A 22033-nucleotide genomic window follows, 5' to 3' on the forward strand; every position below is an offset into this window, starting at 1 on the left:
TCCCTCCCCTCCGCAGATCTTTCTCATCAGCTAGCAGACATGTTCCTGTGTCCATGTCCTCCAGATCTCGGCTGGTGCACATCTTCTCCATCGATGAACTGTTTTCAGCTCTTCTTTGTAATCTTATCTCTTTGTGGCATTGACTTTATTTGTTGACTTTATCCATTTTACTTATTTTTTTAAAAAATATTTGTTTTTGTATTGAAAGGCAGAGTTAGGGAGAGAGAAAAATCTTAATTCTGCTGTTTCACTCTCCAAATGGCCGCAACGGCTGGAACTGGGCCGATCCAAAACCAGGAGCCAGGAGCTTCTTCCAGGTCTCCCACGTGCGTACAGGAGCCCAAGCACTTGGGCCATCCTCTGCTGCTTTCCCAGCCATCAGCAGGGAGCTGGATCAGAAGTGGAGCAGCCAGAACTCCAACCTGCTCCCATATGGGATGCGGGCACCATAGGTGCCACTACTCCAGAAACGCCGGCCCTGTGTTGTCCCCATTTTCTAATCTTCTATCAGGGCATGTCTCCACAGTCATCACTCTGCTCACTTCCACATTACCCAGTCTAAAAGGTGAATTCCTGTCCTCACTCACCTCTGCTTCTTTTGGTCACTTTCTGATTCCTTACATTGTCTCCAAGACGGTGTTAGCTCCTGGTTTTCTTTTGGCTTCACTGATCGGTCCTCGGTTTTACATCTGATATTCTCCTGCCTAATTTTTAAAAGTTAGGGTTTCTCATCTCTATTCTGGTCCCTCCTTTCTGTTCTTTCTCAGGATAATCTTATCATTTTCCACAGATTTAAGTATCATCTTTATGCTAATGAGTTTCAAATGTATGCTTTTCCCCCAGACCTTTCCTCTAAGCTGTAGTCTCACATATCTAATTGCTTCCTTAATTATCTTCCTTTGGATGACTCAGATTTCTCAAATTTAACATTTCCAATATCTAATTCCTCATTCACACCCCAAATTGGTTTTCTTCATCTTCCCTATTGCAATAAATAGCACCACCATTCAACCAGTTACTCAAGCCAGAAACCTGGATCATCCTTGATCTTTCTGTCCCCTATGTCAGATAGACCAGTCCAACTGATCAATTTCACCCTACAAATATGTCTTCAATCTGTCTGCTCCTTTCCATGTTGAATGCCATCATTTCGTCCTAACATATATATATATGTGTATGTATTTTTGTTTGTTTGTTTTCCCATCTGACTGTTGTGACAGCCAGTCCTACCTGGTCAGCTCTCTGCCACCACTCTTTTGACTACCTTCAGTACATTCCTGATGGTGTGGCAACAGTGACCCCTCTGAAAAGTTGAACCAAGTATATTACTGTTTTTACAGGATGAAATCCAACCTCCCTCCACGGCCTCACACAGCCTTGTAGCATCTGACCTCTGCCTGGGTCTCCAGCGCCACCTCAGCTCCCCTCTGTTGCCCACTATGATGCAGCCACACTGGAACCTCCAACCTGCCCAGATCCCTTCTGCACCTCAGGGGCTTAATAAGGCTGCTCCTCACAGCTTCCCTCTCCCTTACCACAACGCGACCCCTTGGATTACTGATAACCGCAGTGTGCGGAGAAAAGCCTGCTCCAAGCAGCCAGCTGAAAGTAGTCTCCACCTCCACCCCCCCACCCCCATTTGCCATCCCAGTTCTTTGTTTCCTGTGTTTCTCAAATCCCTTCTCTCATTTTGTAACTTTATTTATTTATTTGCTTTTGGGGGGAGGGGGTCTGTTTCTCATACTGGAATGTATGAGAGAAGATGTCTAGATTTTTCAGCGTTGTATTCTCAGCCCCTAGCACAATATTTGATACATATTAGGTGCACAACAAACTTCTATTGAATGAATGAATGCATTTGCTAATTCTTCTCTTGGGGGTGTTCACTTTTTACTGATTACTAAGAGCTCTTTATATATTAAAACCACTAACCATTTGTTTATTCTGTATGCTGCAGACATTTTGTCCTTTTTCAGATATGTACCAATTTAATTCATGATATTGTTGATATACAGAAATATTGCATTTTAAATTTAGATGAATATCTATTATCCCATGATTTCTGCTTTTGGTGATATGTTAAAGATATACATCCTAATGTTATATAAATAGCTGTCTGTGTTTTCTTTCATTTCAATTTTTTAGATTTGAATCTTCAAATGGAATTTATTTTTGATATAGGTGTAATTAAAGTCTAAATATTTATTTAGCTGTTTCATCATCATCCATTGAAAACTGCCTTTTCTACTGTTTTGAAAATTCTACGTTTATCAAATATTAAATTCTTACATATATTTGGAATGGTTTCTGGATTTATTGCTTGCTTGTTTGTATTTGGTATTTTCTGCTCCTGAACCATGCTGTTTTGATTATTGCCATTTTATAATTTGCATTACTTTGTGTTTAGCTTTTCAATGGAGTAAATTTTGTTCTTCCTTTACAAAATATTTTTGGCTATATTGTGCATTTATTCTCCCAGATAAGCTTTAGCCATATTTTCATCACATTCGAAAAGAAATTCTACTGGCATTTTGTTTAGAATTACTTTAATATTGTAAATTATTTTGGGGAGAATTTCCATCTTTGTGACATTGATTGTCCTGCTCAGGAATGTGTCCCATGTCAAGGTTACTGAAGATGGCCTATATGCTCTTCAGTAATTTTGTGTATCATAAATGTTTATTAGTTGTATTATTAGTATTTTATATCTTTGTTGCTATGTGAATGGGGTCATTTTTCCATTTTTTTTTTTTTATAACTGGTTGCTTTTGTGATGTCGAACTATTGATTTTTGTGTTTGGTAACTTTTTTGAACTCTTTGGTGAATCCTAGTTGATTCTCTTCTCAGTAGCCAGTCGTTTTAAGTGTCATCAATGATAGTTTTTTTTTTCTCTTTATAACATTTATACCTCACATAGTTAAATAAATTTCCCTCACATTTTTAGAAATACCTTTAATATTTTTCACCAGCTTTTTTTCTTTAAATGATTTTTTAAAACTATACATGTTTATGGGGTATAACCAGCTTTTAATGTTAGCCCTTGGACTGAAGTATAGGTCTTTATCTGCTTAAGGAAATGGTTCCCTGATTCAAGTATACTAAGCCTTTCTTGGCAATGGTCGCATTATATTGTATATTCTAGGCAACTAGAGATGATCATTATGATTTTACTCTTATGGCCTACCATCACAATACATTTCTTAAGGGATTTCTCCGTTTTGGATTGTTTTTGCATGAGATGCATCCGTTTCATCATAATGGATTCCCTCCCATGCCCCCCTTTTTGTAGTATAAGAATGTTGAATTTAACCCCTTATACTTTATTTGGGATCATATGTTTATTTTCATTAAAAGATTGGGCTGTAGTTTTACATTTTTATAGTTTACCTTTATTAACTTCAAAAACCTTCCATCTTGTTGTATGCTCTTGGTTAATACATAGCACAGGAATTACCTACTTGAAAGGTTTGGAGGAACCCACCTGTAACACTGTTTAGGCCTCATGCTTTTTCGGGGTGTGTGAGTAGAAGAGAATTCACTGAAAACTTTAAGAAGCTTTTCTATGGTTTTGGGATAGGCAGGTTAACTACTACTTATTGAGTGTCAATTTAAAAAGATATATTTTTAAAATAAAATCATGCATTTTCATAGAATTTTAAAATCTATTAGCAGATTTCTATATATAATTATAGTTAAAAGTATTTTTCTCTGTGTTTATGATTATAGCTACTTTCTCATTTCTAATCTTTTTAGTTGTATTTTTTCTTTTATTAGGATTTGCTAATCTTTTTAAGGACCCAAAACTTGGATATTTTACCAATTCCATTCCTTTTCTACATTGTTAATATAACTTTTGATCTTTAATTCTTTCCTTAATTTTTGTAGTTTATTTTGTTGTTTTATAATGTTCCTTTGCAATTGATGACTTAGTTAATTGATCTTTCTTATTTAATAGTAGGGCACATAAGACTATAAATTTACCTCTGGGCACAGCTTTGACTGCATTTCAAAAGTTTGGTATGTAGTGTCTTAATTGTTGCTATTTAAGAATAATGGATTTAATTTCTGGTTTTATTTCATTTTTGACTGGTGTTATTTAGGATAGTGTTATGAGGTTTTTGACATTGTTAATCTTGCTTTCTTTTTAATAAAGAATAAATTTATTACTATTTATGTTGCTATTTTAATAAAGAGCTAATTTTGTTTGGAAAGAGTGGAATTATCTGTGGTCTTATCTGAAGTTGTATACAAGCAATATGGAGAGGTCCTTGTTATGAGACCTACATATAGCGCCAGCTAGTGGCAGTTTATAATAAGGATTTGGTATACCACTAATGCTAATATTTACTGGAATTGTAATTTCTAGAATGTCTCAGTTACCCATGTAAGAGTCAAGAAGCAGCTTTAAAAATGTTTATTGCATCAGAAGCCCTCAAGTAATATGAAACTTAAAAGATAATCTAGTTATTACTAGGAAAACTCATCAAAGTTTATGAAACCAGGGAAGATTTGAATATTATAAACATTTGTGACTTTGTCAAAATTTTGGTATTAGGAGAAATATTAGACTTGAAACTGGTTGTTTAAAAGCTGTATATTTTTATAATTACAAGTGTAATTGCATCTACATAAATAAAATTAAAATTACCATAACTGCATTACCCAGAGAAAAGCACTGTTAACATTTTGTAGTATTCCTAGGATTGTTTCAGTACATAGTCCTCTCTTTATTTTTTGTATGAACGGTTACGTATTCTTCTGAGTCTGCTTTTATACACTGATTATTTGGGAACATTTCCCTGTGATGTAAGGATGTAGAGATGGCTGAGAATTTATCTTAGCAGTAGTAGCATAAGCACAGGACTCCTCCTGCTACAGTTTCTAATGTCCTTCTATGAATTTTGTTTTTCCCTTAAGCTGGTCATAAGTAATTTTTGTCACATGCATGCAAGAACTTTCACCGACTCAGTGATTTTATGTTATTTGATTGATAACATTTTCAGAATTCTAGTGCCATAAATATATGATGGATCTTCCAGAAGTTCATGGAAAATGCATATTATAAAGAAACTTGCATGGGTTTCAAAAATTTTTGCACCAAAATAAACTTATTTTTAAATTCCATTTTCCATGAACTTTAAAAAAATCCTTGTATTAGGCATGCATGTGCAGGCATTCACATGTACACATGTATATACATACATGCACACACACCCCATGGGAATTTGGGAACTACTCCTTACTTTATTTGCCTATTTAATGGTGCAGAGGTCACATTCTTACATTAAAAGCTCTTAGAAGTTCTGCTGTGAAGGAAAAAACTTTGCTTTAAAAATATGTATTTCAAACATTTAAATTATGGAATGCTTTCTTCTAACAAAATACCTGTTAATAATTTTAATGTAACTTTGCGAAATCCTAACAGCCCCTCAGCTTGGCTTCCACGCATCAGTCTCATTAAATTAGTATTGATAGTCAACTCTTAATTGATTTCACATGTAGAAAGAGTTTATTTTCTGGTGCCTGCTATTGTTGTGTACTGAGGAATCACTCCCAGCAATGCCGGAGGATCTGATCTCAGAGCTTCCTTCACACCAAGGCTGGAAAACCTCCTGTTTTAAAGAGCCCTGCTCTGTCCCTCTCTGTTCACTCTTCCTCTGCCAGGGTGAAGACTGTGGATATATCCACCTGCACCCTGGGCCCTCTTCTTTAGACTACAATCTGGGCTCCCAGGACCAGAAATTCTCCACCGAACAGCTTCACCTTCGGGAAACTCTGCAGGTCCGTCCTATTGTGCTATCAGCCGAGCACCTGTAGGCCAGAAGGATGACCGTTGCAGGGCGTGGGCCCAGGCTGATTCTGCTCCAGGGAGTGTGAGCTTCATCCGGGCACACGGGATAGAGCCGGTTCTTTCCAGGCCATCGTTTACCAGGCCATGCAGGACTCTGAGGAATCCAAGAATTCTAGAGTGGAGCCTTATACAAAGTTGTGGCAGCATTTGGAAATGATTTGGAGGTATGGTATGTAAGCCTCCATTTTACTCCTGAGCTGGCCCCTGCATAATTTCGGGGGAGATTGTGGTGCTTGGAACCAGAAGCAAAAGTTGCACTTCTGAGAGCACTGGGAAGTCTTGGGGCCCCAGAGAAAAGTGGCTGCCGGTGCCTCTTGGGAAGACCCTGGATGTCACGGCACTCCGCCTAAGGGAGTCCAAAGCTTGGTATGAACCACTAGAGCCTTCTGTCTTCACATGGACCACAAACTGGACAATGCGTGTCTTAAAGGGACCTTGGCCCCCATAGATTAAAGACCAGAGGCATTTATCAAGTCCTAGGCACTACAGGAGCCTCCATAACTCTTCTGTTCTCTTTAACAGGCTTGCCAAAACATGTGTACTTTTGATTTGTTTTTTTGACTGCACTGTTGCATGTGTAGTTCAGAATCAGATTTAATTTTATTTAGAAAATTAAAGAGATAGCACATCTCTTAAACCTGGGTGCAATGGTATGAGAGCTATACTAACTAACCTGTAGTACATACAGTACACAAAGAAGCACACCGTGTCCTGAAGAGTAAAACAGAGGGGCTTCTCTTGGTCTGGAGGTCCAGAGAAAATTCTTGAAGAAGTAATATTTAGCTGAGAGGTCAAAAATGGACAGAAAGAAAGAGATGGTGAAAGAAAGAGCAAGGAACCGGCAAAGGTAAGGGCTTGGGAGAAATCGCTTGGCAAGGGTGGAGTGAGGGATGTGCGTCTTGTCACAGAGCTTGGATGTTTTAGTATGGGTCTCTAATGACTGAGAAAGATTACTCCAAAAACAACATAGAGATCAACTTTGAGGGATGTGAAAATGACTCCGAAAGAATGGTAAAAATTAATTGCCATAGTATAGGGGAGAGGTGGAGCTGCTGAAAGAATTTGTGGTTGGGTTTGGAGGGAAGGCGGGCTACAGAGATGTTCCAGAAATGGAAGGAACTGTAAAAGAGAGAAATCTGATGGTCCCGTTCACACGCGTGTATCTAAGACTGACAACAGCCCGTAGGTGTAAGGCAGTGCCTGGAATGGGCACTGAGTATGTTGAATGATGGGGTTTCAGATGCTTTTGATCTTGACAAGGAGTCAGGGGAGAGCAGGAGGAAAAGTTTTCAGAGCCCTTAAATCAGTGGTTCTGAGCTGGGACAGTTTTTTTGTGTGTGTCCCCTCCCCCCCCCACACACACACCCAGTGCACATCTGGCGATGTCTGCTGACCATTTGGGTTGTCGCAACTTCGGACCGAGGTTAGAAGTGAGGGATTCAGGATGCTGCTGAACTTCCACGATGCCCAGGGCGGTGGCTCAATGGTGAAAGGCTCCCTGGCCCAATACGGCAAAAGTGGGAACACAAGTCTGGCTGAAGTCCTTCTTGGAGTGCTCTATGGTGAAGGCTCTGAACAGATTTGTCTGAGGGATGAACAACTTTTCTGATCTTCATTTTAATGGTTCTGTGGGGCTTGTTGTTCAGTACTTGGGCATATCGTGAATTTTCTGGTCACCGTTATATGATAAGTTCCCATCTTCATTGTAAACTACTGAGTACCTTCTCAATTCAGTAATTAAAATGTCTAGTCCTTTGTAATTGTTAGGTTTGAAATAGTTCGGGGTTCTGGCCTTTCATACCCCCAGAAAACAGAAAAAGGAGACGGAGCCAACCTCAACAGAGACAGGTTGCTTTATTGAGGCAGAGGGGCCACAGTCTATTCTTGAGAAGAGACTGCGTGCAGGGCACGTGTAGGGCTGGGTTTTTATCTGGTCTGGTTGCCGAAGGAACTTGGCACCAGGGGCTCTCCAGAAGCCTTGGAGGCCTTTCACAAGTGGTTAGAGAGAGAGAGGGGGACCATGAGTAGATCTCCCACAGTGCAGGGGTGAGGGGAGAGAGTGACATTTTTCTGAGCCATGCTGTCCTTTAGTAATGATCAAAACTCAAGTTTCATTTAAAGCTAAGCCTCCCCTTGCCCTGGCTTGGAGAAGGCTGCTTAGAGCAAGGGAGCATGGCAGGCTTCTTCGATGCTTTCCAAACCTCTGGGCTCGGGGCCTGGGGCAGGAAGAGGGGAATGAGCTCCAGAAAGTCCTCTTAAATAATGCTTATTTGTTTTCATCTTGAAAGGCAGAGCTATAGTGAGATAGATAGATAGAGAGGGAGGGAGGGAGGGAGAGAGAGAGAGAGAGAGAGACAGAGATTCTCCATTCACAAGCCCACTGACCTAATGTCCACAATAGCCTGGGCTGGGCCAGACCAGAGCCAGCAGGAGCATGGAGCTCCATCTGGGGCCTCCATGTGGGTGGTAGGGACCCAAGCACTTGAGCCATGTTCTGCCGCCCCCCCAGGATGCATTAGCGGGCTAGCTATGGGATGTGGGTGGCCCTTTACAGCAGCTTAACTCATGGCAGCACCATGCCTGGCCCACCAGGAAAGTCTGACTGGACTGAAGTACAGTGAGTTCGTGCGGACCCCTCTGCTCCTGGCGGATGTTACAGCTGATTTTATCAGCTTGGGTATTTTGGGGGCACCTGTCACCTGAAGTTGCCTTTTGTGAATGATGGTCCTTTCTGTAGCTCAGGGCTTCTTGAAAAAACCATCTGGGTAAAGAATCAGGGTTTGGTTTTGCTTTAATTTCCAGTCTGCCATGGATGGGTACTTTTGAAAATACATTTTAAAAACAAATTACCGGGAAGATGAAATGAAAACAAAAATACATGAAATAGAAACCCACATTTTAAATAGCACACAACAGACTCAAAATGACTGTAACACTGGATGAAATCTTCTAAAAATCTTACTTTGAATTTCCGCACTTTCTCTACTGTGGAGCAGCAACAGTTTGAGGCTCAACGCCAGTCTTCAGACCCCTTGTGCAGAGCTTAGGTCTAGCTCATAGTTTGCTCCTCCCCTGGTGCCTGAGAGCCAGTGACATTTGGCTTCGCTCCTCTGCGGCTTCTCTCCCCCTCACCAGGACTGAATCTCCCTCTCTGCCAGCCATGTTGCTCACAAGTCTGGTCCGTGGAAGACACCAAAGCATCCTATGCTCTGCCGTGGTCTTAGAGGGCAGGTTGCCCCATGGGGCTGCCTCTCTGGCTCATGTCCCAGCTACTAGCCAGCAGGTGTGGTTGGCAGGATAATTGCTCTCTCCCACAGTGTTCCCCCCAAAGGTAAATATGCCCAAATCTGTGGGACCTGTGAACAGCTCACTCTACATAGCAAAAGGGGCTCTACAAAAGGGATGCAATTAAGTTAAGGTTCCTAAACAGGGAGATTATCTAGCTGGGCCCAATGTCATCCCTGCGTGAGTGAAAGAGGAGACGGGAGGGTCAGAGAAGGGGCTGTTGGAACAAAAGCAGAGGTGGGAGTGATGGGCAGGGGTGCTGGCAGCTTCTAGAGGCTGGGCAAGACCAGGGAGTTGATGTTCCTCGGGAACCTCCTGAAGTAGTGCAGCCCTGCTCTCGCCTTGACTTTGGCAGTGAGACCTCTGACCCCCAGAACTGTCAGATGATAAATGTGTGTTTTTTAAGTTACAGCAATAGGAAACCAGTATAAGCAAGAGTCAGGCCAAAGTCCTCAAACTTGGAGGGACATGTCTTGGTTGGGATCACCCAGGGTGGTGAGTAGTCTCTTTAAAATGCCCTTGGACTTGTCATAAGACTGATTTCAGTTTCATTTTTAAACAGCATGGTGCATGGATCCTTGGCATAACTCCCTTCTAAATAGCTTCATTGCTTGTATATGCTTGGGGGTGGGGGAACCAACATTAAGGCCTCACTGTTCACTGCCAGTGACTAACTCTGAGCTGAATGAACAAGATTCCCAAAATTACAAACCTTAAATTTGCAGTTTTACATTCATGCCATTCTTTAACATTATTAATAGTTTCTAACTAAAAGGGATATGCAATTCACAATTTTATTTATTGGTTGCTTTAATAATTGTCTCTGACAAGGTTGTTGTAAAGGGCTTTGCAAATGATATAATGAATTCCCCGTTGTAGGCTTTTGTTTGTAGCATTAGCAGAAATCTGACAATGGCGTCTACACACCCCAGCTTCTTAGGACAAAGGGACACTTGAGTGCTGGGTGTCTGGTGCAGTGGTTGAGATGCCACCTAGGATTCCCCGTGTCTCATATCGTAGTGTCTGCGTTCAAGTCCCGACTACGCTTCTGATTCCAGTTTCTGCTAATGCGCCCTGGGAGGCTGCGGTGATGGCTCAAGTCCTGGTGCCTGCCACCAACATCAGAGACCATGGTGGAGTTCCTGGCCCCTGGCTTCAGCCTGGCCCAGCCCTGGCCACTGTGGGCTTTGGAGGAATGAGCCAGCTGAGAGAAGGTCTCTCTGTTTCTATCTCTGTCTCCTTCTCTGCCATTCGAACAAATTAAAATGAAGAGGAACAAAAGGACGCCAATTAAAAAGGGAACTAGTTTGTTATTGTTTTACTTGCCCAACTCTTACTACTTACGCCATGATATATGATTTTTTTAAAAAAGATTTACTTATCTGAAAGTCAGAGTTATACAGAGAGAGAAGGAGAGGCAGAGAGAGAGAGAGAGAAGGAGAGGTCTTCCGTTTGCTGGTTAACTCCCCAATTGGCTGCAATGGCTGGAGCTGCACCGATCCGAAGCCAGGAGCCAGGAGCTTATTCCGGGTCTCCCACGTAGGTGCAGGGGGCCCAAAGACTTGGGACATCTTCTACTGCTGTCCCAGCCCATAGCAGAGAGCTAGATTGGAAGTAGAACAGTCGGGACTCGAACTGGTGCCCATACGGGATGCCAGCACCGCAGGTGGCGGCTTTCCCCCACTTCGCCACAGTGCCAGCCTCAGTGTATGATTATTTATCATTGTGCATAATGAGTCAGACACAATGGCCGAAAGCTAATCTTCTGGAAGCACTTGAGCTCTACTCTGAGTCAGTAGAGGCTCTGTATTTAATAAATGTAGGTTGAGGTCCTGAAAGAAAAAGCAGGACAAGAATTGAAGTTCACCACCTGCAGAGATGCTCCTATTCATACTTCATAATGTGGATATTCGCTGTCTATTTAACAGGCAAGACAGTGGATTATAATCGAAAAAATGTCGTAAATTATCTCTCTTAATTGCCCACATTAACTTTTTCTAGTTTGATGCTCACATCCAGCACTCTGTCTTATGCATAAAATCAAAGGAATGGAATAAGCAACTAGAGATATGTAACTTAAGAAAATCCACTGTGAAAAGACTGGTCTTCTGGCTACTATAAATGTGTTAGAATAATTGACTATTTTTTTAAATGTTATAATTTCTTCAATTTTTTTTTTCATTTAAATATCTGGGTTCTCATGTAAGTTGAAAAGATGATAACAGAATTGCATGGGGAGAAACAGCTTGCTTTGGAGCACTTGCCATCCTGGAGACTGTATTAAAAAAAAAAAAAGTTCATTTTGCTAGAACAAGTTAAGGGAAACAAATGAAGATGATGGAGTGGAAGTGCAAATGGAAGCAGAGTGTGGTTTCATAGGATAAGCAAAAGCCTGATGGGGGAGGTCTGATTCTAAGAGGTTTGGGCCATAAACGCTAATTGTATCTTTTCATACTGGCTTCTTGGTTATGAACGAAGTGGAACCTATGAAATTCTCATTTAAGTCAATGTTCTTGGAAAGCATTCATCAATACAGCAAACACTCTTAAAACATAATGAGGCATAGAAGGTCCGTCTATTTTATATGTTATGGGTAAAGTCCCAAAGGAGGCTGATTCAAAGGAAGGCTGTTCACTCAGTTGGGTTGTCTGTGGCTCTGTGGATTCTTATTAAGAGTTTGCTCCAATTATTCTACATACTAGCCAAGGAGGACTTGTGCGTCTCATCAAAGGAGACTTAGCAGAAAAGGAGAGGCAGTCACCTCAAATGTGGAATTGTTTTCTGCCCCAGCACCAGCGACAGGTGTAGAACGGCAAAGAGGCTGTGCCCATGGGCTGAGGAGAAGCCAGGCGAGTGCAGGTGGTGCCAGTGACTTGGCATATGGCCTGGATGAAGCTGTGGTGTGTTTCAGTCCCTTCACCTGTAAAATGATAACAAGAAAGGCATTCCTATTTGGCATGCGAGTGCCTGATGTGTGTTGTCATTAGTGACTATCGCTTTCCCCCTCTAAATTATGGGAGGGGAAAAGGGATAGAAAATTATGTGAATGAATTTTAGTCACCAGCATGGCTAAACTTATAAAAGACTGGCAACACCAAGTGTTGTTGAGCATTTGAAGTAACAAGAGCTCTCTAACATCATTACTGCAGTGATACAATTACTTTGAAAAATTTCTGACATTTTCTTTTAAAATTAAATTTTCCAGTGACCCAAAAATTTCACTCTCAGGTTTTAACCCAGGAGAAATGAAGGCCAGCTGAGAGAAGATTTCTCTGTTCACTGAAAGACTTTTTTTTTTAACTTTTATTTAATGAATATAAATTTCCAGTGTACAGCTTATGGATTACAATGGCTTCCCCCCCCCCCCATAACTTCCCTCCCACCCGCAACCCTCCCCTCTCCTGCTCCCTCTCCCCTTCCATTTGCATCAAGATTCATTTTCAATTCTCTTTATATACAGAAGATCAATTTAGTATAAAGATTTCAACAGTTTGCACCCACATAGAAACACAAAGTGAAACATACTGTTTGAGTACTAGTTATAGCATTAAATCACAATGGACAGCACATTAAGGACAGAGATCCCACATGAGGAGCAAGTGCACAGTGGCTCCTGTTGTTGACCCAACAAATTGACACTCTAGTTTATGGCACCAGTAACCATCCTAGGCTGTCGTCATGAGTTGCCAAGGCTATGGAAGCCTTCCAAGTTTGCCGACTCTGATCATATTTAGACAAGGTCATAAAAGACAGAGTGAGGATAGTAACCAATGATCCTAAGAGTGGCATTTACCAGGTTTGAACAATTATACAGCATTAAGTGGGGAAGAGGACCATCAGTACACACATGTTGGGAGTAGAGCCATTGGTGGTAGAGTAGAGGTTATGATTACAAAGGAATGAGGCCCAAGTGCGCTAGACAGGGTCTAGAACAAAGGACAGAGTCATTATTAGAGGAGCTAAGAAAGGTGCTGTCTAAGCTACAATTAAGTTTTCTGATTGAGAGGCAAATAGAACCTGATAGAAGGGGCTTGATAATAATCTGGTGGGCTTTAGGCCTTGTAAGTTAAGAGGCCCAGACCTATCTATCTCTTCCCATGGGGTATATCCTAAGGGAGGTGTGAACCTCCTAGGGGAAGGCACTCTGTTGACTTCCATTACTTGGCTGGCCTGGGAGGAGAGCTGGCCAGGTAAAGGCAGGTGGCATCTCTAACAAGAAATTTACAGTTCTGCCTGCAATGTTGCTGACCCTACTTGACCATCCCCTCAGCTGTAGTGGTCACTTTGGAAGCTGGGCTGAGTGAAGGGCTTTTCAGATTAGAGCCAATAAGATATGTGGCTCTGACCTGGGCATCCTTCGACTCCAGGGCAGGTCCATTTCCAGTGATCCAACTCTTGGCAGAGCTGCCAGGGCTCTTCACAAGCTGACTTCTGCTGAAGCCCAGGCTTACCACATTGAAAGCCACTGCAGTGGACTGGCCTGTTGGGTCTCCTTGAGGGCAGATCACTGTACAGATCAGCCATTAATAGGCCTGCCACCCATTGCTTCTGATGCCTAGCTTTCTTTTCCTCCTGGTTTGTGTTAAAGCAGACCAGAGGATGCAAGTCAAGGGAGTGCCTGTTTCCCATCTCTAATCTCACTGAAAGACTTGTACATAACTTTACACAAAAGGGTATGCAATGTATGATTTAATTTCAACAATCTTTGACAACACTGAAATTGAGCTATACTTAAAAAAAAATCAGAACAATAGTTGCCTCTGGTATGGGCAATGAGGATTGATTGAAGAGTGGCCTGAGGGAATTTTCTGAAGTGCCAATGTTCTATACTCTCATAGGTGTGTGGGTTAGACAGGTGTGTGCATTTGTCAACACACATGAGTGTCTTAAACCTTGAGCATTTCATTGCATGTAAATTGAATTGCAGAAAGAGAAGAGCTATAAACAAAGAATGCTAGTGAACAATATGCATGCTGATATATTTTGGAGTGACCTGTACTAATATCTGCAACTCACTGAAATGCATCAAAAATAAGAATGGATGGAAAATGGGTAGAAGAATTAGTATGTTGTAAAGAAAATGCACTGAAATCCAAGATGTAAATGTGGGGAAATGCAAAATATTAAAAAGAGATGGTTAGGGCCGGCATCGCGGCTCACTTGGCTAATCCTCCGCCTGCGGCACCGGCACACCGGGTTCTAGTCCCGGTTGGGGCGCTGGATTCTGTCCCGGTTCCTCCTCTTCCAGTCCAGCTCTCTGCTGTGGCCCGAGAGGGCAGTGGAGGATGCCCAAGTCCTTGGGCCCTGCACCCGCATGGGAGACCAGGAGGAAGCACCTGGCTCCTGGCTTCAGATTGGTGCAGCACACCAGCCGTAGTGGCCATTTGGGGGGGTGAACCAATGGAAAAGGAAGACCGTTCTCTCTCTCTCTCTCTCTCTCTCTCTCTCTCTCACTGTCTAACTCTGCATGTCAAAAATTTAAAAAAAAGAGGTGGATAGAGAGATGGATAGATGGATAAATATGCTACAAACCAAATGTAGTAGAATATTGTCAAATGAAGGTGCGGGAATTCAGGTGCATGCTGAAATTCTTTCAGTTTTCTGTATATTGGAAATGTTCTATAATAAAATAATGGAGGCACATGGCATATGGACACCTATTCAGGAAGATGCTTTCTTCCTGAAGTCGAGGGATGAGGCATGTATCTCCTGGTCAGCCTTTAAACAAAACTTCACTCGGAGCAGCTCTCGCTTGAGGCTGATCATTCCCTGGATGGAACTGACTCCTTTGCTCACCACACAGGTACTCTGCCTTTTGACCTGGTGGCTTGGCCTATCAAGTACTGCTCTTGACAGGTGTGTGTGTGTGTGTGCACTTCATGGTGGTACACATCGTGGCATCTCTTCTTATATTATCCTACCAGCTGGACTTTGAGGTTTACTCCAACAAGGAATCAGGGCTACGTTGGTTTTTGTAGGAGACCTGATTTCTCACCTGTGCTTCACTAACTCTAGGGATGCTGCCATGCATCAATCATGTTTTGTCTAGGTCTCAGCCCCTTAATGTCAAAAATGAGGGATTGGATTAGAGACCATATAAGGACTGTTCCAGTCCTGAGGGTAAGTGCCTAGATCAGGATCTGGGTTCAAATCCTGCCTTACCACTTCCAAATTATGTGACCTCAAGTAAAGTTACTTATATTTTTTAGAAATTTAGTTTTCTTTGGGGCCGGCGCTGTGCCTCACTTGGTTAATCCTCTGCCCGCGGCGCTGGCATCCCATATGGGCGGGTTCTAGTCCCAGTTGCTCCTCTTCCAGTCCAGCTTTCTGCTGTGGCCGGGGAAGGCAGTGGAGGATGGCCCAGGTCCTTGGGCCCTGCACCCGCATGGGAGACCAGGAGGAAGCACCTGGCTCCTGGCTTTGGATCAGCGTAGCTCCGGCCGTAGGGGCCATTTGGGGGGTGAACCAATGGAAAAAGGAAGACCTTTCTCTCCGCCTCTCTCTCTCTTTCACTTTTTTTTAAAAAAAAGTTTTATTTATTTTTATCTACTTGAAAGAGCACACAAGAGAGCGCACGTGCAAGAGAAACTCTTGCACCTGCTGCTTCATTCCTAAAACATCATTCCTGCAACATCAGGGGCTTGGCCAGGCTGAAACCAAAATCCCAGAACTCTATCCAGGCCTCCCAGGTGGGTGGCAGTGCCCCAAGTACTTAAGCCACCCCTTGCTGCCTCCCAGGCTGTGCAGTAGCAGGAATTCGGGCATCAGAAGCAGAGTAGACACTGAAGCCCTCTGATATGGGATGTGGGGATCCCAAACAACATCTTCTGCACCAAGCGCCCGCCCCGGTTTAGTTTCCTTATCTACAAAATGGGAGTAATAACAATGATAGTATTCACCTGCAGGTTTCCTTAAGGGGTAGAAGAAGTTGGGCGTTTGAGGACCTCAGCCAGGTGCTGGCACACAGTTAAGTGAGGTGCAGCGCCCAAGCAGGTGTTAGCTGCTGCCAAGCCCTACGAGGGCAAACTCAAAAGCTTTCACGAATATATTTAGCAGTAGAAATCCTCCAAGAGCAGTGTGTTTCTTTCTCTCTCAGAGAGACCTTTCTGGTTATTCTTCAGTTTAAATAAAGCTAACTTAAATATTTTCTCCCTGATTTAGGGCTGCTAAATCTATTTTCAGTAACTTTATGGGGTGGGCTTTTTTTTTTTTAAACCATATTGATTTTTCAGAAAGGATATTATATTAAAAATAAGAATCCATTTTAATTCCACATTCTCTTCATGATCTTTCATCTTCTAAAGGCAAAAATCTTCATATCTTTCTTCTGCAAATTGCAAGGAGTAAACCGAAAAATCAATTCTTCCTAAGAAAGGAGAAAAGAACTGTTATTAAGAAGTAAAGAATGGTCTGAGGCTGCTGTGAGCAGAAGATCAATGGGACCATCGGAGATGTTGTTAGTTCCCTGCAAAAAATGAAGCCATCCCCTCGGGCTGTTGGTGGTGCACATCTATCCCCACTGGAATCAATCCGTGGAAATGCAGGCAAATACCCCTTAACCTCAGCTCTGGGGAGCTCTGCTCTTTACTTTTTACTCTTCCAATAAAACAACTAAGAATATTAATTCAGTTAGATAAATACAGTGTACTAAAAAATTTTTTTGGCATCTGTCATGAAGTACTTTGAGCTATCCAATATTCTATACTAAATTAGAAGAATTTAGCTAGAACTTTTAGAATCCAGACAGTACAGTTTTTAATAAAAAAGTTGAATTATAACATAAATAAGGGATTATTTCAGCATGCTAGGGATACAGAATCATGAGTGAAAATAAGATGGTAAGGACTGGTTTTGTGGTGCAGCAGGTTAAGCCACCACTTGTGATGCCAGCATCCAGTATGGCACCAGCTCAAGTCTGGCTGCCCTGCTTCTGATTCAGCTCCCTGCTAGCGCCCCTGGGAAAGTAGTGGAGGATGGCCAGGCACTTGGGCATTTGCCACCCAAGTGGGAGACCCGGATGAAGTTCTAGGCTCCTGACTCCGGACTAATCTAGCCCTGGCCTTTGCGGCCATTTGGGGAGTGAACCAGCAGATGGAAGATCCCTCACTGTCTTCCCTGGTTCTTTCTGTCACTTTGCCTTTAAATAAATAAAACAAATCTTAAAAAAATAGTAATATTTGGTCAGAAGTCCCTGTTCTATGTAAATATAAGTCATGAAGAGAATATGGAATTAAAATATCTGTAAATGTTGTCTTGAAGCAACTTGCCACTTTTAAGGGACCTGAGAGAAACATGGGCGCAGAGGACAGAAGTCTGCAAGTGTGCACCAATGCTTTGGCTCCAGACCCTGCAGTAAAAGCTCGGAGTAGAGGATTCCTGTGGCTGCCACAAGGCGCAGCTGTGAAGCTCCTGGCCCGGCCAGGCTGAGAGACTATTGTTTCTCTTGAGCTCATTTCCAACTCTCAGTTCTCACCACCAATGGCAACAAAAGGCCGGTTTAGAGCAAGGCAGGCCCTGGGTGCATCCCTAGGGCATCTTGGTCTGGCACAGAAATTCTTAGCTGTAAAAGAGGCTGTTGGGTTGTTGTTTCCATTTGAAAGATGCCCAAATGACTTACACACACACACACACACACACGACCCAGTGGTGTGTAAAGAAAGCCTAGGTGGGGTGGAGACATGGCTGGTACCAAAGGAAGAACCCAGCAGCTGTAGCTGGCTCCTGAATCCTGCAGGAGACTTCACTGCCTGCCCCTAATGGGTAAGAAGGCTTGCAGCCAATGCAAATGTTAACACGCCTCCAGGCAACGCCTGAGCTTACAGGAGAAGGTTATCAGTGAGTCAGCTGGGGAACAGAAACCAGAAGCCAAGCAGGGGCAAGCCCAGCCAATGAGCAATTTGCTAGTGTTCGGTTTTTCTTGACTCACCCAGGAACTTGAGAGCGATGATGGGTGTGTTCTGAGAGGCACCCCAGGAAGAGCCTCACGGAAGAGATTGCAGGACCTTACCCAACATTTAGTTCGGGGAGGCATCCTTCACCTACCAAGAGATATACTGGCTTTAGCCACCTAATTAGGCTGCTGGGAACAGAGCACCTTTTCCAAGGAGACCAACACAAATGTAACTTATATAGATTATTCAAAAGTTAAAAGCATAAGGTTTTTTGTTTTGTTTTGTTTTGTTTTTTATTTTTGACAGGCAGAGTGGACAGTGAGAGAGAGAGACAGAGAGAAAGGTCTTCCTTTGCTGTTGGTTCACCCTCCAATGGCCGCTGCGGCTGGCGTACCGCGCTGATCCGAAGCCAGGAGCCAGGTGCTTCTTTTGGTCTCCCATGGGGTGCAGGGCCCAAGGACTTGGGCCATCCTCCACTGCACTCCCGGGCCATAGCAGAGAGCTGGCCTGGAAGAGGAGCAACCGGGACAGAATCCGGCACCCCGACCGGGACTAGAACCCAGTGTGCCGGCGCCGCTAGGCGGAGGATAAGCATAAGGTTTTATTTTATAGAAGGTTCAACACAGACTGCATCTAAGAAATACATTTTCCAAATGCAGCTGTAATTCGAGTTGATCACCTGGCTTTCCAGGAATAAATGTTTACCACATATGGCAAGAAGTACTCCTATGAGATGTCTGTTTTAAGTAAATGTTAGGCCTTGGTTAAACAAATAAAGACTTCTGAATAGATGAAAATGAGGTACTAGTGTGTTTCAGAGAGGTCAAATCAAAACTTTTTATTTTCCTACCACAAGATGGAAGAGACTTTTTTCCTACAGCTGTATCCCATCAGGAATTGGAATAAGATGACCAAAAGTGAGATTCTTTTGTGAAGCCAATTGTTAAATAAGATGGTTTGTGTTAGAGCCACAAAGTGGACCGATGATATTTTCATTTCTATAAGCCAGATCATGTTAAAAATCATTTCTTTTTTGCTCATTACGATAGGTAGTACGGATGGAAGACAATCCCTACTTTCAAAGAGTTTTACAACGCTTTGAAGACTGTTAGCTTGGACAGGATTTCGCTCCCCAAATTCATGCAGCTATTTAGACCCCACAGCCTCACAGTTGCTGAGTTAATGTGAATGGTTGGGTTAAAGGTAGAGGCTTGATCTGATTGTTGTTTGCAGCAGGTGGGCCTGGCAGGAGGTCTTTAAGGAAGTCAGCTCTCAGGAGAGAGTGGGTTATTCGGGAAGAGCACGCTTCCTGGCTAGCCAAGCCATCCTCCCTCTGCACACGTTGTTCTGCCATTGTCCTTGTCACACCCGAGCCTCACCAAGTGACTGAACAGATGGGGCCTGCTCAGCCTTGCACTTTGAACCTCCAAAACCCTAAGCCAAAATTAATCTTCTGTTTTCCTGAGACGCTCCTCTCAGATATTTTAGTTAAAGTATCAAAAAAGTGATGGTTATAAAGACCAAACCTAAACAGGAATTTGTGATTTGAGATGGGCTTTAAATTCAATTACTGTTCCATCTGTATAATGGACATGAAAATGGTAGCATTGGTAGAGTTAAATGAATTAACTTATGGTCGTTAGTCCAGTTCCTGACATAAGTAAATGCAATACATAAATAGCAATGGATGTTAGCATTATTAGTGTTATGGAAATGTCATGGAGCCTGATGATGTCAGTTCTAGATAATGTGAAACAATACAGGCCCTATGGAAGGCCTTGAATTATGTCCAGCCCACTACAGGGTTAGAGCACGGTTAAATTTTTCATGTTCAGGAAGAATCTCAACTTTGAAATTGTTCAGATGAGTTAGTAGCCTGTAAAACAAAACATTTTCATATTTTATTCCCCAAGTTAAGCAGTCCACAGTATAGACTCCTCTCTTTACCAAAATCGCCCTTACCTCTGGGAAGGATATTGGGGGCTGGGGGTTGGGGGTCGGAGGGTGGAGGAAGCTCATTTTTCCACTGTTGAGGCTCCCAGGGTCACAAGAGCCATAATGTGGCTGCCACTTCCTCACTGTCACATGGACACTCTGTTGTCCTCTAAAGAACTTGGTTGTCATAAGCTGTGGCCAGTTGAGGCCTTGTTGTTGGCCTTGTTGTGGGCCTTGTTGTGGGCGGTGAAATAATTCATCAGAGCGGGCACTGGGCAGTGCTACGTTTATTGAACACACTACCAGGAAGCAGTGGAGAAGCAGGGAGGGTAGGGGCTGACTACCCTGCAAGAGGGAGTGGAATCTGAGAGGCGTACCTGCAGCCGCAGGCCCTTGTTACTTGGGTGACTGTTACCATGTGCCCGCAAGGGAGCAGCAGAAAGGCCAGCCAGACGTTGTCCATTGCAGTATGGACCACATCCTGGAAGCATACTTGTAACTGCTGTGTTTCCTCAGTTAGGGTGAGTTTCCCAGTAGGTTCTCCTGAGTAGGTCATTTCTATCTGGGTGACACTGGGGAGCCTGCAACATCTTTAGTTTAGAGGACTCCACCAAATGCCCTGGGGCCACCCTCCACGTTGTTGGTCACCGATCCATTTTATTCCAACTTTATAAATGGCCATATAGTTTCTGAAATCAATTTACCACTAGTTACTCTACGAGAACATTTAGTCAAAAACCAATGCAGCAAGTCCAAAGTTGAAAAACAAAAAAGACTGGAGTTTTACAAAGCTAAGTGTTCCTCTTGGGGCCAATTAAGAAATTTGAATTCCTAGCCTGCAGCAGAAAGAGACGTGAGAAGTGGGGAGAAGAGGACATCTATTAAATACATAATGAGTTTCTTGTTTGTGGTAGGCGGGATGTATACAGAGTTACAAAATTCAAGTGATCAAAAATATGATCTTTTTTTTTTTAACTTTTATTTAGTAAGTATAAATTTCCAAAGTACAGTTTGTGGATTACAATGGCTTTTTCTCCCTTCCATAACTTCCCTCCCACCTGCACCCTTCCCATCTCCCGCTCCCTCTCCCATTCCATTCACATCAAAATTCATTTTCAATTATCTTTATACACAGAAGATCGATTTAGTATATATTAAGTAAAGATTTCAACAGTTTGCACCCACACAGGACATAAAGTGTAAAATACTGTTTGAGTACTAGTTATAGCACTAATTCTCATTGTACAACACATTAAGGACAGAGATCCCACATGAGGAGTAAGTACGCAGTGACTCCTGTTGTTGACTTAACAATTTGACACTCTTGTTTATGGCATCAGTAATCTCCCTAGGCTCTATTCATGAGTTGCCAAGGCTATGGAAGCCTCTTGAGTTCGATGACTTCAATCTTATTTAGACAAGGTCATAGTCAAAGTGCAAGTTCTCTCCTCCCTTCAGAGAAAGGTACCTCCTTCTTTTATGGCCCGTTCTTTCTACTGGGATCTCACTCACAGAGACCTTTCATTTAGGTCTTTTTTTTCCAGAGTGTCTTGGCTTTCCATGCCTAAAATACTCTCATGCGCTCTTCAGCCAGATCCGAGTTCCTTAAGGGATGATTCTGAGGCCAGAGTGCTATTTAGGACATCTGCCATTCTATGAGTCTGCTGTGTATCCCGCTTCCCATGTTGGATCATTCTCTCCTTTTTTGATTCTATCAATTACTATTTGCAGACACTAGTCTTGTTTGTGTGATCCCTTTGACTCTTAGACCTATCAGTGTGATCAATTGTGAATTGAAATTGATCACTTGGACTAGTGAGATGGCATTGGTACATGCAATCTTGATGGGATTGTATTAGAATCCCCTGGCACATTTCTAACTCCACCATTTGGGGCAAGTCCGATTGAGCATGTCCCAAATTGTACATCTCCTCCCTCTCTTTTTCCCACTCTTATATTTAACAGGGATTACTTTTCAGTTAAATTTCAACACCTAAGAATAAATGTGTGTTGATTACAGAGTTCAACCAATAGTATTAACTAGAACAAAAAAAATACTAAAAGGGATAA

This window comes from Lepus europaeus, chromosome 1 (assembly GCF_033115175.1).
Source record: "Lepus europaeus isolate LE1 chromosome 1, mLepTim1.pri, whole genome shotgun sequence".
Lineage (NCBI taxonomy): Eukaryota > Metazoa > Chordata > Mammalia > Lagomorpha > Leporidae > Lepus > Lepus europaeus.